The 12038-nt window shown below is 37.2% G+C and overlaps 1 long non-coding RNA gene across 1 annotated transcript in view; it reads left to right on the top strand.

Annotated features, from left to right (window-relative positions):
• Positions 1-853: 853 nt before the first annotated feature.
• LOC105486350 (uncharacterized) overlaps positions 854-12038 on the top strand; it is a 32148-nt gene continuing 20963 nt past the window's right edge. The window contains exons 1-2 of the long non-coding RNA XR_011620560.1: positions 854-885; positions 2430-2518. This is a non-coding gene — a long non-coding RNA (uncharacterized lncRNA). The remainder of the gene's footprint in view (positions 886-2429; positions 2519-12038) is intronic.

Here is a 12038-nt window from a genome sequence, read left to right as displayed (position 1 = left end):
GTACAATGTTGAGCAGTAGTGAAATAGTAGACCTCTTTCTTATTCATGAATTTAAAGAAAGTGAATTTAATCTTTCACTATTTAGTATATTTGCTGTATGATTTTTGTTTTTATTTATATCAATTTAAATATTTGATACATATTTCTATTTCTATTTTAGACTCTCTGCATAGTTGACAAATTTTATTAAATGCTTTTACTACATCTATTCAAGTGATGGCATAGGTTTCCTCCTTTAATTTGTAAATGTGGTGAATTACATTAACAGATGTTTTTATAATGTTGACTCCACCCTTCATTCCTTGAATAAAATTAATTTGGTCATGACATTGTCTATATGTTATATATATTGCTGAGTCTTGTTAAATCAAGTTTAACCTAAAGCTGCCTCCTTATATATTTTAAGTTTGGCTTAAAGGTTTCTCTGTACATGATGAAATATAGCCTAAATGGAAGTGTAAACAGACAGTAGTCTATGCTTGTGCCAATCACCAAGTTTTGACCAATCAAATGTGACCAACTATTTGAACCATATTCAAATAAGGCAAACACTGAGCTATAACCAATCCAGCTGTTTCTGTATGTCACTTCCGTTTTCTGTACATCACTTTCCTTTTTCTGTTCATGAATTTTCTTTCACCAAGTGACTGTGCTGGAATCTCTGAGCCTACTCTGGCTCCAGAGGCTGCCTGATTTGTGAATTGTTCATTGCTCAGTTAAACACTTTTAAAGTTAATTCAGCTGAAGTTTTTCTTTTAACAGATGGTGTCAGGAGTGAGATCAGAAGTAGAGCTTGTAATGACCCCCAGAAGCACTGAGTGACCAAGCGACGTACCTGCCAGGCCTATTGTGTCCATTGCTCTCTCAGAGCAGCTGGGGATTGTGGTAAGTTCTCTCTCAGATTCCAGAGCTCTATGGATTTGTGTTTTGAGCTCTCCAAATTTCTTTGAGCAAATTTCTAATCCAAACTGGTTTGGAAGTCATGACAGACACCGGACTAGGTCTAGGATTGGATTGGATCCAGTAATTAACTGACTTGGATCCGGTTAGAGACCTCTTACATCTAACTGGGTCAGAAAGAAACTGGTTGTATATGGTAATATTGCATGGGGAGTAAAATTTGGCTTTTGGAAATTTGCAATAATTTTTGTGTTCTATCCCTTTGTTTCATTTTTCGTGTGTACTTAGGTAGAAAAAAAATCGTTGGCTAAATTGATCAAGGGAACCTGAGAGCAAAACCAGTATCTTAGCTAAAAATGGGATCCTTAATTGCTGAAGAACTAATTTCCTTTTTGCTAATACATGCATAAGTGTTAGGCTCTGGAAGCAGCAAAGTCTTACAGAAATGGTGAAATCTTACTAAAGATAACTTACAGTGGAATGTTCCAAATGAACAACACTGCACTGAAGTGCATTTAAAAATGAGTTCTCCCAAATTAGTCTCATCTAGGGATGCCTATTGATATGCAGAAACTTCTAAAAAGATTTCAGTATTTCTATTTAAAATTTCGATTTAAATTTCTATTTACAAAAGACAAATGAAAATCTTAAACAACTAATTGATTTTTAAAAAAATTAAATCTGGTAAACTTTTGACCTGGTTACTATCCTGAGCCAAAGAAATAGACTGCAGCACCAATTGGCTGACTTTGGGAAAGTGGAGGGGTACATGTTACCCAGGTAAAGGATGGGACTGGATCAGAGGCCCAAATTGGAAAGATTTAGAGTCCCTCCTAACACATAGCAGGGATTAGAGGGCCCTCCCCTCAGTAAAGCCTCTGTTGGTTAAAAATGGATTTGACATTATGGGATGTTAACCACTATTCTCTTTGGATTAATCTGCCTTGCGTTCTTCGCTGATGGCAGTGGATGACAGGATTAGGCAAGTACAGGATCATGGGACAAGGGAAACCTCTTTCTCCCCAATGGGGGAGATCCTGAGAGCTGATGGGACTGCTTAAAATGATCCCTCCCTTCGTGACAGACAAACAGTTGCCTGTAATTTTGTTTCAGTGTTGCTGCCATGGGTGGATCTTTCTCTGGCCTCCCTAAACTCTTTACCTCCCCCACCACACCACAGAGAATGCTTTTCTTTCTTCATTTCTCTCCTTTCCCTTTCCCATCTTTTCCGTTACTCAGGGCAACAATCTTGCCCAGAGACCACATGTTGAAACTCCTGGCTGCAGGTCATTCCATCCCACTCTAAATGGATTAAAGATGACAGAGCCCAACCAGGGGCAAGTTTGAGCCTTGCCAGTTCAATGGGCAGAGGCTAATGTCTGTTTCGTCAGATGCATTTTGCTGTGGCCAGAATGGAAAATATTAATTTGGTTACTCCATGCCATCCCTTGGGCAGCATCTTACAAAATTGAGAGGCTTTGCCTGTGGTTCCACAAAACAAAAAAGGATGATTTTCCTTTGTGTTGCAGCTTGACTCCCAGAGCTGTGGTGCAGAAGGCAGGGTCACTAGGGCCAATCAGGATAAGAGAACCCAGAAAGCTGGCAGATTGACAAAAGGGTAAGAATTTCTTACTAGTCAGACTTCTGGCCTCTCTCCCTTTGTGCAATTGCAGGAATGGTAAAATTGTAGGAATGGTAAAAATTACTATCTCCTCTGCAAAGTTTAAATTAATGAGAAAAAGGATTTATGAGGCTAGTCTTAAGGTGTAGTGTATCTGGTATACTTTGTGCTGTAAGTTTGTCTTTCTGTGTTGTTCTGTCATGAAAAATGGGTACCACGGGATAGAATGTGGGCCTAGGACCCCCATAAGCTTCTTGTTTAAGCCAGCCTGGCAAACTGGTCAGTTACAAACATTGCGGCAAGTCTCTGAAACAAAAATAAAACTGGACGTCTTGTTTTATATCCTTGGGAGCTTGACCTTGTAACCATATGGCAGTACTTTCTCTTGGTCTCCTCCATCCAGGGAACAGGAATTTTGGGGTTCATGTCATAGTTAGCTCTAAAAATTATCTTGAGCAGTTAAAATCCATTGCAAGATCAAAATTGACTGCTCTAGACTCCTTCTGAGAAGAGCAATGGAAACTGCCCAGTGCTGTAGCTTAGTCCCCAAGGCTTTGTCTTTTCCCAGTGACAGTCAAGGTTCAATTCCTGGCTTAAGGAATAAGTCCTTTTTGGTTTGATATCTTTGTGACCTTTGCCACTTATTGATTCTCTTCCCCACCATGAACAACTTCTGACTTCTTGTCTTGAATTTTTCCTTTCTCTGAGCACCTGGGAGGTTACCTTTGGTAAAGGTCAAAAGCAAGAAATATTTGCTGCTTGTTCTGGCTAAGGTCTGGTGATAAGATATTTGGTTTAAAACTCAGCTTAATTAAAAACAGGTGTTCAACCTATAAATATATTTAAAAGTGCTTTATGGTTTTTTCTCTTCTTAGATCTTGTTTATCTGGGGAAAAATATAGTTTGTTTCTTTTCAGTCATTTGAATGCTTTTCTCCATTTTGCCTTTTTGCCACTCTTAATGCACACATAAGAGGACCTAGGATAATTTCTCACACTCTGGGACTCCTTGGGAAAAACAAAGGAGGCACCACGGCCCCCATTTTGGGGAAAACCTGTTTTCCTCATGAAACCCCAGGAATTGAAAGCAGATAAATCTGTCTCACAATCTAAAGCTAAATATACTTTTGGGGATGACAAATGTCGATGATTGGAGGATACTCGGCTCTTTGCTAGTTTGGATCAGGGAAGCATGCTCTTGGCCACCCGTTGAAATGTCCCCATCCCCATTCCCCACTGAGAGATAAGACTGCAAAGGGACGTGGACTGATCACGGAGTGCACTGATGGGCTTTCAGATGCTTTGCAATGAAATGCACAGTAAAATCATTGCACTGTCTCGTTCCATAGCATTTCTCTTTTGGGGATCCAGGATCTGGTGTAAAAGTAGGACCCTGAATTTGAGGGGATCTATTTTGCCTTGCATCTACGCATGCCTATTAGGCCCTAGAGACTGCATGTTTTCCTCGTCCTGTTTCTCAAAGGACCCCACCCTGAAGCCAGTAATCCAATTAAGAAGTTTAAAAACTGGCAAATAAAAACTCTGCCAGGCGCAGTGGCTCATGCCTGGAATCCCAGCACTCTGGGAGGCCGAGGTGAGCGGATCACGAGGTCAGGAGATTGAGACCATCCTGGCTAACACGGTGAAACCTCGTCTCCACTAAAAATACAAAAAATTAGCCAGGCGTGGTGGCAGGCGCCTGTAGTCCCAGCTACTCGGGAGGCTGAGGCAGGAGAATGATGTGAACTCGGGAGTGGAGCTTACAGTCAGCCGAGATTGCGCCACTACACTCCAGCCTGGGCGACAGAGTCTCAAAAAAACAAAACAAAACCCTTAGAAATACTGGATCTTCTCCTGTATGTGTATTTATATGTGTCGTGCATGTGATGTTTATATGAAAAAGGTCTGATTAATTGGCTTAAAAGTAATAAGCAATTAAATCAAATATTTTGTCAGAAAAATAAAAACTGTACTGCCTTTAAGTTCACATGACTTTAATAAGCTTTGGGAAATTGTTTTAAAGATTACTGGTAAAATAAAGACATTTGGTCTAAATTAGGCAGGTCAGATACTAGGTTTCCTAAACGCTTATAGGTCATAAACTGCCTCTTTGACTTCAACTTTACCTGCTTTGGAGCATTAGATTCTAGGTAAGACCTGGGGACATGTGGAGTTAACCATGCCCCCTGGCTATGCTGTAAAGAGTCAAACCTTACCTGCATTTCTCTCTGGTGTTCTGGGCTCCACACCTACTATACATTAAAATTATTTACTTACCAGGTTTTTCAACAAAAATAAAAATTGCCAACAATGAACATTGTAATATGTAATTGAGACTACTAGAGTAACAATTTTACAAGCAAGGTGTGTGAGGAAAGTGAAATGTGCTTTTGGTAAAAGACTAAGAAGGCCTGGGAACATGGATTTTTATTGCCTAAAGGGTTAAAGGATTATTTTAAGTTAGACAGAATTAAGCTGAAGGTTTGAGCAGGTTGTGCAAATTTGTGAAAGATTAATCTTGTAAAAGAAGTTCTGTGTGTGAACAGATTACTTAAAGTTAAAGGGGTATTATTCAGTTTTCCCATAAATTTATTTTATTAAAATAAAAGCACACTGATGCAAGGCTCGAATCACGGCCTACTTTTCTGAATGACAGGGTTTTCTTAGAGCATTGTTTTGCTTTTTAACAGAAAATTGTAAAGAGTTATAAAAGGTTTATTAGAATCTTACCTCATGGTCAAACTGATTAAAATTGGATAGATTTGTCTATAATGTTTTATTACAAATTGGGATTGAAATTAAAAGTACATTAATCCAAGGGTAAAATTTGACTTTCACTCTTGAACAAGATTTTCATCTCATATTCAAGGATAATGAAATATTTTTGTTTGCCTTTTGAATAAACTATAGGAATTAGGAAAGAAAGACAAGAGATATCGTTTGCAAAGTGAAGTCTTCCCTCTGTCAATTAATAAAGGTTTTTGACTTTTTGAAATTTTTGAGTTATCATTTTGGCTAAATGAATGACTTATGGTGACCTGGAATTCTATTTTATATTATCAAGTGTTTTAAACCTTTAACATATTTGACAGGCTTCCCATAATCAAATTTTAGCTTCAACATTAAGTCTTTTTTGACCATCCCTGGGATGCTACAGAGGGCCCCTGAAGCATCCAAAAGAGAGATAAAGAGTATTATTTGACATGTTGAGTTCCACGGGAAGCATTGCCAAAATAAGAAATAACAGTTGGCTGGGCATGGTGGCTCATGCCTGTAATCCCAGCACTTTGGGAAGCCGAGGCAGGTGGATCATGAGGTCAGGAATTCAAGGCCAGCCTGGACAAGATGGTGAAAACCCATCTCTCCTAAAAATACAAAAATTAGTTGGGCGTGGTGGTGAGCACCTGTAATTCCAGCTACTCGGGAGGCTGAGGCAGAGAATTCCTTGAACCCAGGAGGCAGAAGTTGCAGTGAGCCAAGATTGTGCCACTGCACTCCAGCATGGGTGACAGAGCAAGACTCTGTCTCAAAAAGAAGAAAAAAAAAGAAAGAAAACTTAAACTTCAGTGTGTGTGTGTGTGTGTGTGTGTGTGTGTGTGTGTGTGTGTGTGTATGTATAATTTTTTTGGTTTTTTTTTTGAGACAGAGTCTTGGTCTGTCACCCAGGATGAAGTGCAGTGGCATGATCTCAGCTCACTGCAACCTCCACCTGCCAGATTCAAGTGATTCTCAAGCCTCAGCCTCCCTAATTGGTGGGATTACAGGAGCTCACTACCACACCTGGAAAATTTTTGTACTTTTTTAGTAGAGACAGGGTTTTGCTGTGTTGGTCAGACTGGTCTCAAACTCCTGACCTCAAGCAATGCACCTGCCTCAGTCTCCCAAAGTGCTGGGATTACAGGCATGAGCCATTACACCCAACCTAGTTTGTATTTTAGTGAATGTTATTAATACATGTTCCAAAATTGTATGAGATTTCTAAAATACTAATATGTCTGAGTGTATGCTATCAATCATAATTATGTTTATTATGTTATTGTAGACTACAGAAATAACCAAATTTCCTTGTCAGATGTGTCTTTAGCTATGACTATTTAAAGTCATTTCTATAGTTAATTGCTTAATTCTGATGCAGTTTCTGAAAACTTCAAAGCACACAAAATCCTAGAATACGTTATATTTTAGGAGGTTCCTGAATGGATGGAAAGGATCCTGAAAAGCACTCTTGAATACAGGTTTCTGATAACTTTAGGATCATATCATTTGGACTGAGTAAGAATTCCTAGAACTTTAATGAAAAAACTGACTGTTTTATAAAACTGCTAACCCAAGTAGAACAAAAATTAATTGAATACCAAGAAAGTATTTTGCCAGATTTTCATGCTAAATGTAAACCATTCCAGCCAGTACTGAAATGGTTTAGATATACCATTTGAAAGACCTCCATGATCTAAGGCAAATAACCTATGATAACCCATCGGTTTCAGTGCTATGCACCTAAATTGGAGAGACAACTGGTATTCTTTCCAAGAGGACACAAGTCCAGTGTTAATCGTAGACTCATGGAGAACCTGAACATCCGCCTTGTCCTTCCTGAGTATTTAAAGCTTTTGTTATTAAAAGTTCTGCATTCCATGACTCATCATGGAAGAGATAAAATAATCCAAATTAAATACATATTGGTGTGGTGGCTTCTAAACTGCTAAAATAGTTTATGACCAAGGTTTGGTTTGTCAAACCCATATTCCTGGGAAGACAATCAAAGCTTCAAGTATATTCTGCTACCTGATGGGCCATTTAAACATTTATAGTGGGATTTCATTCAATTGTCATTTTCAATGCATGTTTTCTGATTGTGTGAAAGCTTTCCCATGCGAGAGGGCTGATGTTATAACAGATTATTATGCCACAGTGTATTTTCACCAGGTAAAGAAAGCTTTTTATGGTTCAGTGACTGAATATAATCAATCAACCCCTTCACAGTAGAGAACACGAATTTTGGCTCTTCTGAGAACATCAGAGAAAAACTGCCGTTGCCATCCACACCACAGCAAAACTTTGGGACCTTGAACCTTGGGTTCATAATCTCACAACTGAGAAGGGCCCCTCCACATTGGAAGTGTACACCCATTGGAACTCTTAAGCTAAAGCTAACCAGAGGAGTTTCTCTTCAGAAAAAGATGGCATCCTTGATGCGAACAGCTTTTTCCCAAGACTACAGATCAAGACTTCTCTACCATCATGAGATGCTTATCTTTGAATTTTTCCCTTGGCTATGCCTCTATGAACCATAAAAGTGGAAAGGGGGTCTGTTGTGTGCACTCATGGGGTGTACTTTTATTTGTGAAGGATTTTGTAGCCAGCCTTATACATAGATAACCTTACACCTCGATAGATGGAAGATGAAGGCCCAATGTAGATGAGAAATTTTAATGGTGCATATGTTGCCTCATAGTCAGTCAAAAACAGAACATTGGCTCTCTCCTCTTTTTTTTTTTTTTTTACTTTTTTTAAGATGAAGTTTCATTCTTGTCACCTAGGCTGGAGTGCAATGGCACGATCTCGGCTCACTGTAACCTCCGCCTCCTGGGATCAGGTGATTCTCCTGCCTCAGCCTCCCGAGTAGCTGGGATTACAGGTGCCTGCCACCATGGCCGGCTCATTTTTGTATTTTTAGTAGAGAGGGGGTTTTGCCATATTGGCCGGGCTGGTCTCGAACTCCTGACCTCAGGTGATCCACCTGCCTTGGCCTCCCAAAGTGTTGGGATTACAGGCGTGAGCCAGGAGGCAGTGTTCTCTTCTAGAAGGGCATCATTTATTAGGTCATTGTTTCCATTTTTTCCATTGTTTGGAGAAAAAGAGGCAACGATTAGAAATGTATCCCTCATGATAGGCTCCATAGTAGATTCTACTGTGAGGGCTATGGATACACAAGAGACTTTAAATTCTCTTGTGAAAGTTATGCTAAGTAATAGAATTTCTCTAGATTACTTACTGGCTAAACACAGAAGTATCCATTCAGCTGCTGGCACTTGTGGCCTATGGAAAAATACATCACATCCGGTATTATAGGGATTCAATTGTAAGATATTAATGAAGAGACTGTTAAGTGAGTAGAGTTTTTAGTTCATTCTTTGATACATTTGATTTTAGGTGGTTTGGTTTATGGGGACCCTGAGTAAGACACATACTCCAAACTCTTGACATTATCCTCCCCAATAACAGTAGTATATGGTACTAATAATAAAAATAACAGTAATAATAGTAATGATAACTAACAGTAATAATAGTAGTCTCCTTGGTGCTCTGTATTCTTTCAAAGTTTTTAAATGTTTGCATGCAGCCATCTCTAGAATGTCCAATGGTCTCTCTTCAATTGGAATGACAAGAGCTGAAAGAATGTGTGACCATGAGGCCACCATAACCTATGAATGACTGGAAATAAAAAATGATGGTGACTGAGGATGGCACTGAGGCCCTAAGTTTTGGTCACACTATCACCTAAATGAGAACCTGACAAAAAGGGGGAAATTTTTAAACAAAATTATGGGAGGCCATTGTTTTGAACTGAGCTTATGTACTAGGTCCCAAAAGACCAGACCAAACCAAAATGGAGTCACTCGTGCTAAATGTGACATAATCAAAGTAAGACTTTAAGGAAACTCCTAGATCCTAGAACAAACAGGGTTTTGTTTTTTTTTTTTTCCTGTAAACAGGATGTTCCAGCATAAGGAGGTACTCTCTACTATAACCCTTAAAAAAATAACCTGAAGTGCTCCCAGCTTGCAAAAACCCACTGTTCTTCTGTTTCCCATTGGGTGTCAAGACTGAATAAGTACTTTTATGATGCCAATAATTAACTTGAGTCAATTTTGAGAGGATGACCATAAGGAGGGAATTGTTAAATCAAGTTTAGCCTGAAGCCGCCTCTTACATATTTTGAGTTCATCCTAAAGGTTTTTCTGTACATAGTGAACCATAGCCTAAATGGAAGTGTAAACAGACTGTAGTCTACTCATGCCAGTCACTAAGTTTTGGCCAATCCAATGCGGCCAACTGTTTGAACCATGTTCAAATAAACACTGAGCTATAACCAATCCAGCCGTTTCTGTATGTCACTTCCGTTTTCTGTCCATAAATCTTCCACCATGTGGCTGTGCTGGAGTCTCTGAGTCTACTCTGTGTCCAGAGGCTGCCCAATTTGTGAATCATTCTTTGCTCAATTAAACTCTTTTAAATTTTATTCAGCTGAAGTTTTTCTTTTAACAGTCTGTTTTGTTCATATGTTTACAATATTGGTTTATAATTTTTTTCTTTTACTGTCCTCTAGTTTTTGAATCAAAGTTATGTTAGCCTAACCAAATAAGTGAACTATTTCCCTTCTCTTTCTAGTTCTGAGAGTAATTGGTGTAAAATTGGAATTATTTCTTCCTTGAATGTGTGGTAGAATATATTTGAAAAGACATTTGGGCCTGGTGTTTCCATTATGGAAATATTTTAAAATATTGATGAAATATCTTTAAAGGTTATAGTATTACTCAGGTTTTCTATTTATTTTCCACTATTTTTTATTAAATCCTATTTTTCTAGGCATCTGTTCATATAATACTAATTTTCAAATCAATTGACTTAAACTAATTTTTAAAAAAATATCTGCTGCATTTGCAATTATATCTTCAATTTACTCACCAAATTTTGGCTGTTTAACAACTTTAATATTTTTTCTCTAAAAAACAACTTTTGATTCATTTGATGTTGTAATTTATTTTATTTAATGTATTTTGTATTTGCTTTCCATTTCATTAATTTTCCCCATGACCTGTTTTACATGTATGTGCTATAAATATCACTTGGCTGATTCTTACAGTTGATGTAAAATATCTGAGAATCTTAAATCCTTACCAAAATATTCACATTTCATTGTATTCTCTGGTATGTTTGGACTTATTTCTGTCATCTTATTGTATGCTTTCTGTTTGTCTTGCCTGTTTTATTTTTTCTCATTTTTTTTCTTGCAAAGATTATTTTGCACTAACATTGCCCTCCTATCATTACATTTTTTCCTTCTATTTGTTTGAAAGTTATACAGTATCTTAAATATTTTTATGGGTTATGCTAGAAATTATAATGTTTCATAGGTAACTGTGAACTTAAATTTAATAAATGTATTTGCCCTTTTTTTCTAGAGTGCTTTAGATACAAATAACCTATCTAGACTTCTAAGCTATAGTTTTTAAATTCAGTTCTATTTTTTAATACCCATATGTTTTTTATTATTACTATTCTTTTTTTTGAGACAGAATTTCACTCTTGTTGCCCAGGCTGGAGCGCAATGGCACAATCTCGGCTCACTGCAACCTCCGCCTCCCAGGTTCAAACAATTCTCCTGCCTCAGCCTCCCAAGTAGCTGGGATTACAGGCATGTGCCACTACGCCCGGCTAATTTTGTATTTTTAAGTAGAGATGGGGATTCTCCATGTTGGTCAGACTGGTCTTGAACCCCTGACCTTACTATTCTTGTACGTTGTTTTAGATTTAACAATATCCATATTTTTTTTAAATTCACAATTTCTTCTTGCATTACAAACCTATGTCCTGGGATCATATTCCTTCTTCATAAAGTATATTTCTTATAAATTATATTAAATGGCTTTTGGTGGTAAACACTCACATTTTATATTGCTTTTCTTATTGTTTACAAATATCTTTTGTTGTACATATGATTTTAGATTGACAGTTATTTTTTTCCCAATACTTTAAAGAAATGTTTGCATTGTTTCCTAGTTTTCATGCAGTTAAGAAATCAGCTGTCATTCAAATTTTGATTTGTTGTAGGTAATCTTGTCTTTTCCTTCTGGCTGCTTGTAAAACTCTTTACTGGCCGGGTGCAGTGGCTCAAGTCTGTAATCCTAGGGAGTCTGAGGAGTGAGAATCACTTGAGTTCAGGAGTTCAAGACCAGCCTGGGCAACATAGTAATACCTCGTCTCTATAAAAATAGAAATTAAAATTAAATCAGAAATAACCCCTTAAATTGTTATTTGTGTATTGGAATGCATACTATGTTATGTCTAGGTGAAGATTTAAAAAATATATATTATATATAATATATATATTTATATATATATTTATTTATACATATATATATATATACATACACTTGCTGGGAATTTTCTGTCCTCTAAATTTAAACAATTATTCTTTAATCAATTATGGAAAATTACTAATATCCTCTCAAATATTGCCATTTTTCTATTTTCTGCATTATCATTTTCCAGATCCCCAGGCAGAGGTTTGTTACATCATTTTATATACTTTTCCTGCATCACTTAATCTCCCTTTTATAATTACTATTGTTGCTGTTTTAAATTCTGGGTTATTTTTTGAAATTGAATTTCATGTTTTCTTATTATTTTTCAGATATGTTTAATCAGATATTTAAGATTTTATTGAAGTAATACACATATTCAAGGAAAATACCAATTATTTACATTCATTTCAATAAATTATCCCATCCACT

Source organism: Macaca nemestrina, chromosome 3, assembly GCF_043159975.1.
Source record: "Macaca nemestrina isolate mMacNem1 chromosome 3, mMacNem.hap1, whole genome shotgun sequence".
NCBI classification, from domain to species: domain Eukaryota; kingdom Metazoa; phylum Chordata; class Mammalia; order Primates; family Cercopithecidae; genus Macaca; species Macaca nemestrina.
Note: the sequence above shows the minus strand (reverse complement) of the source record. Positions and strands in the feature narration are given on the sequence as shown.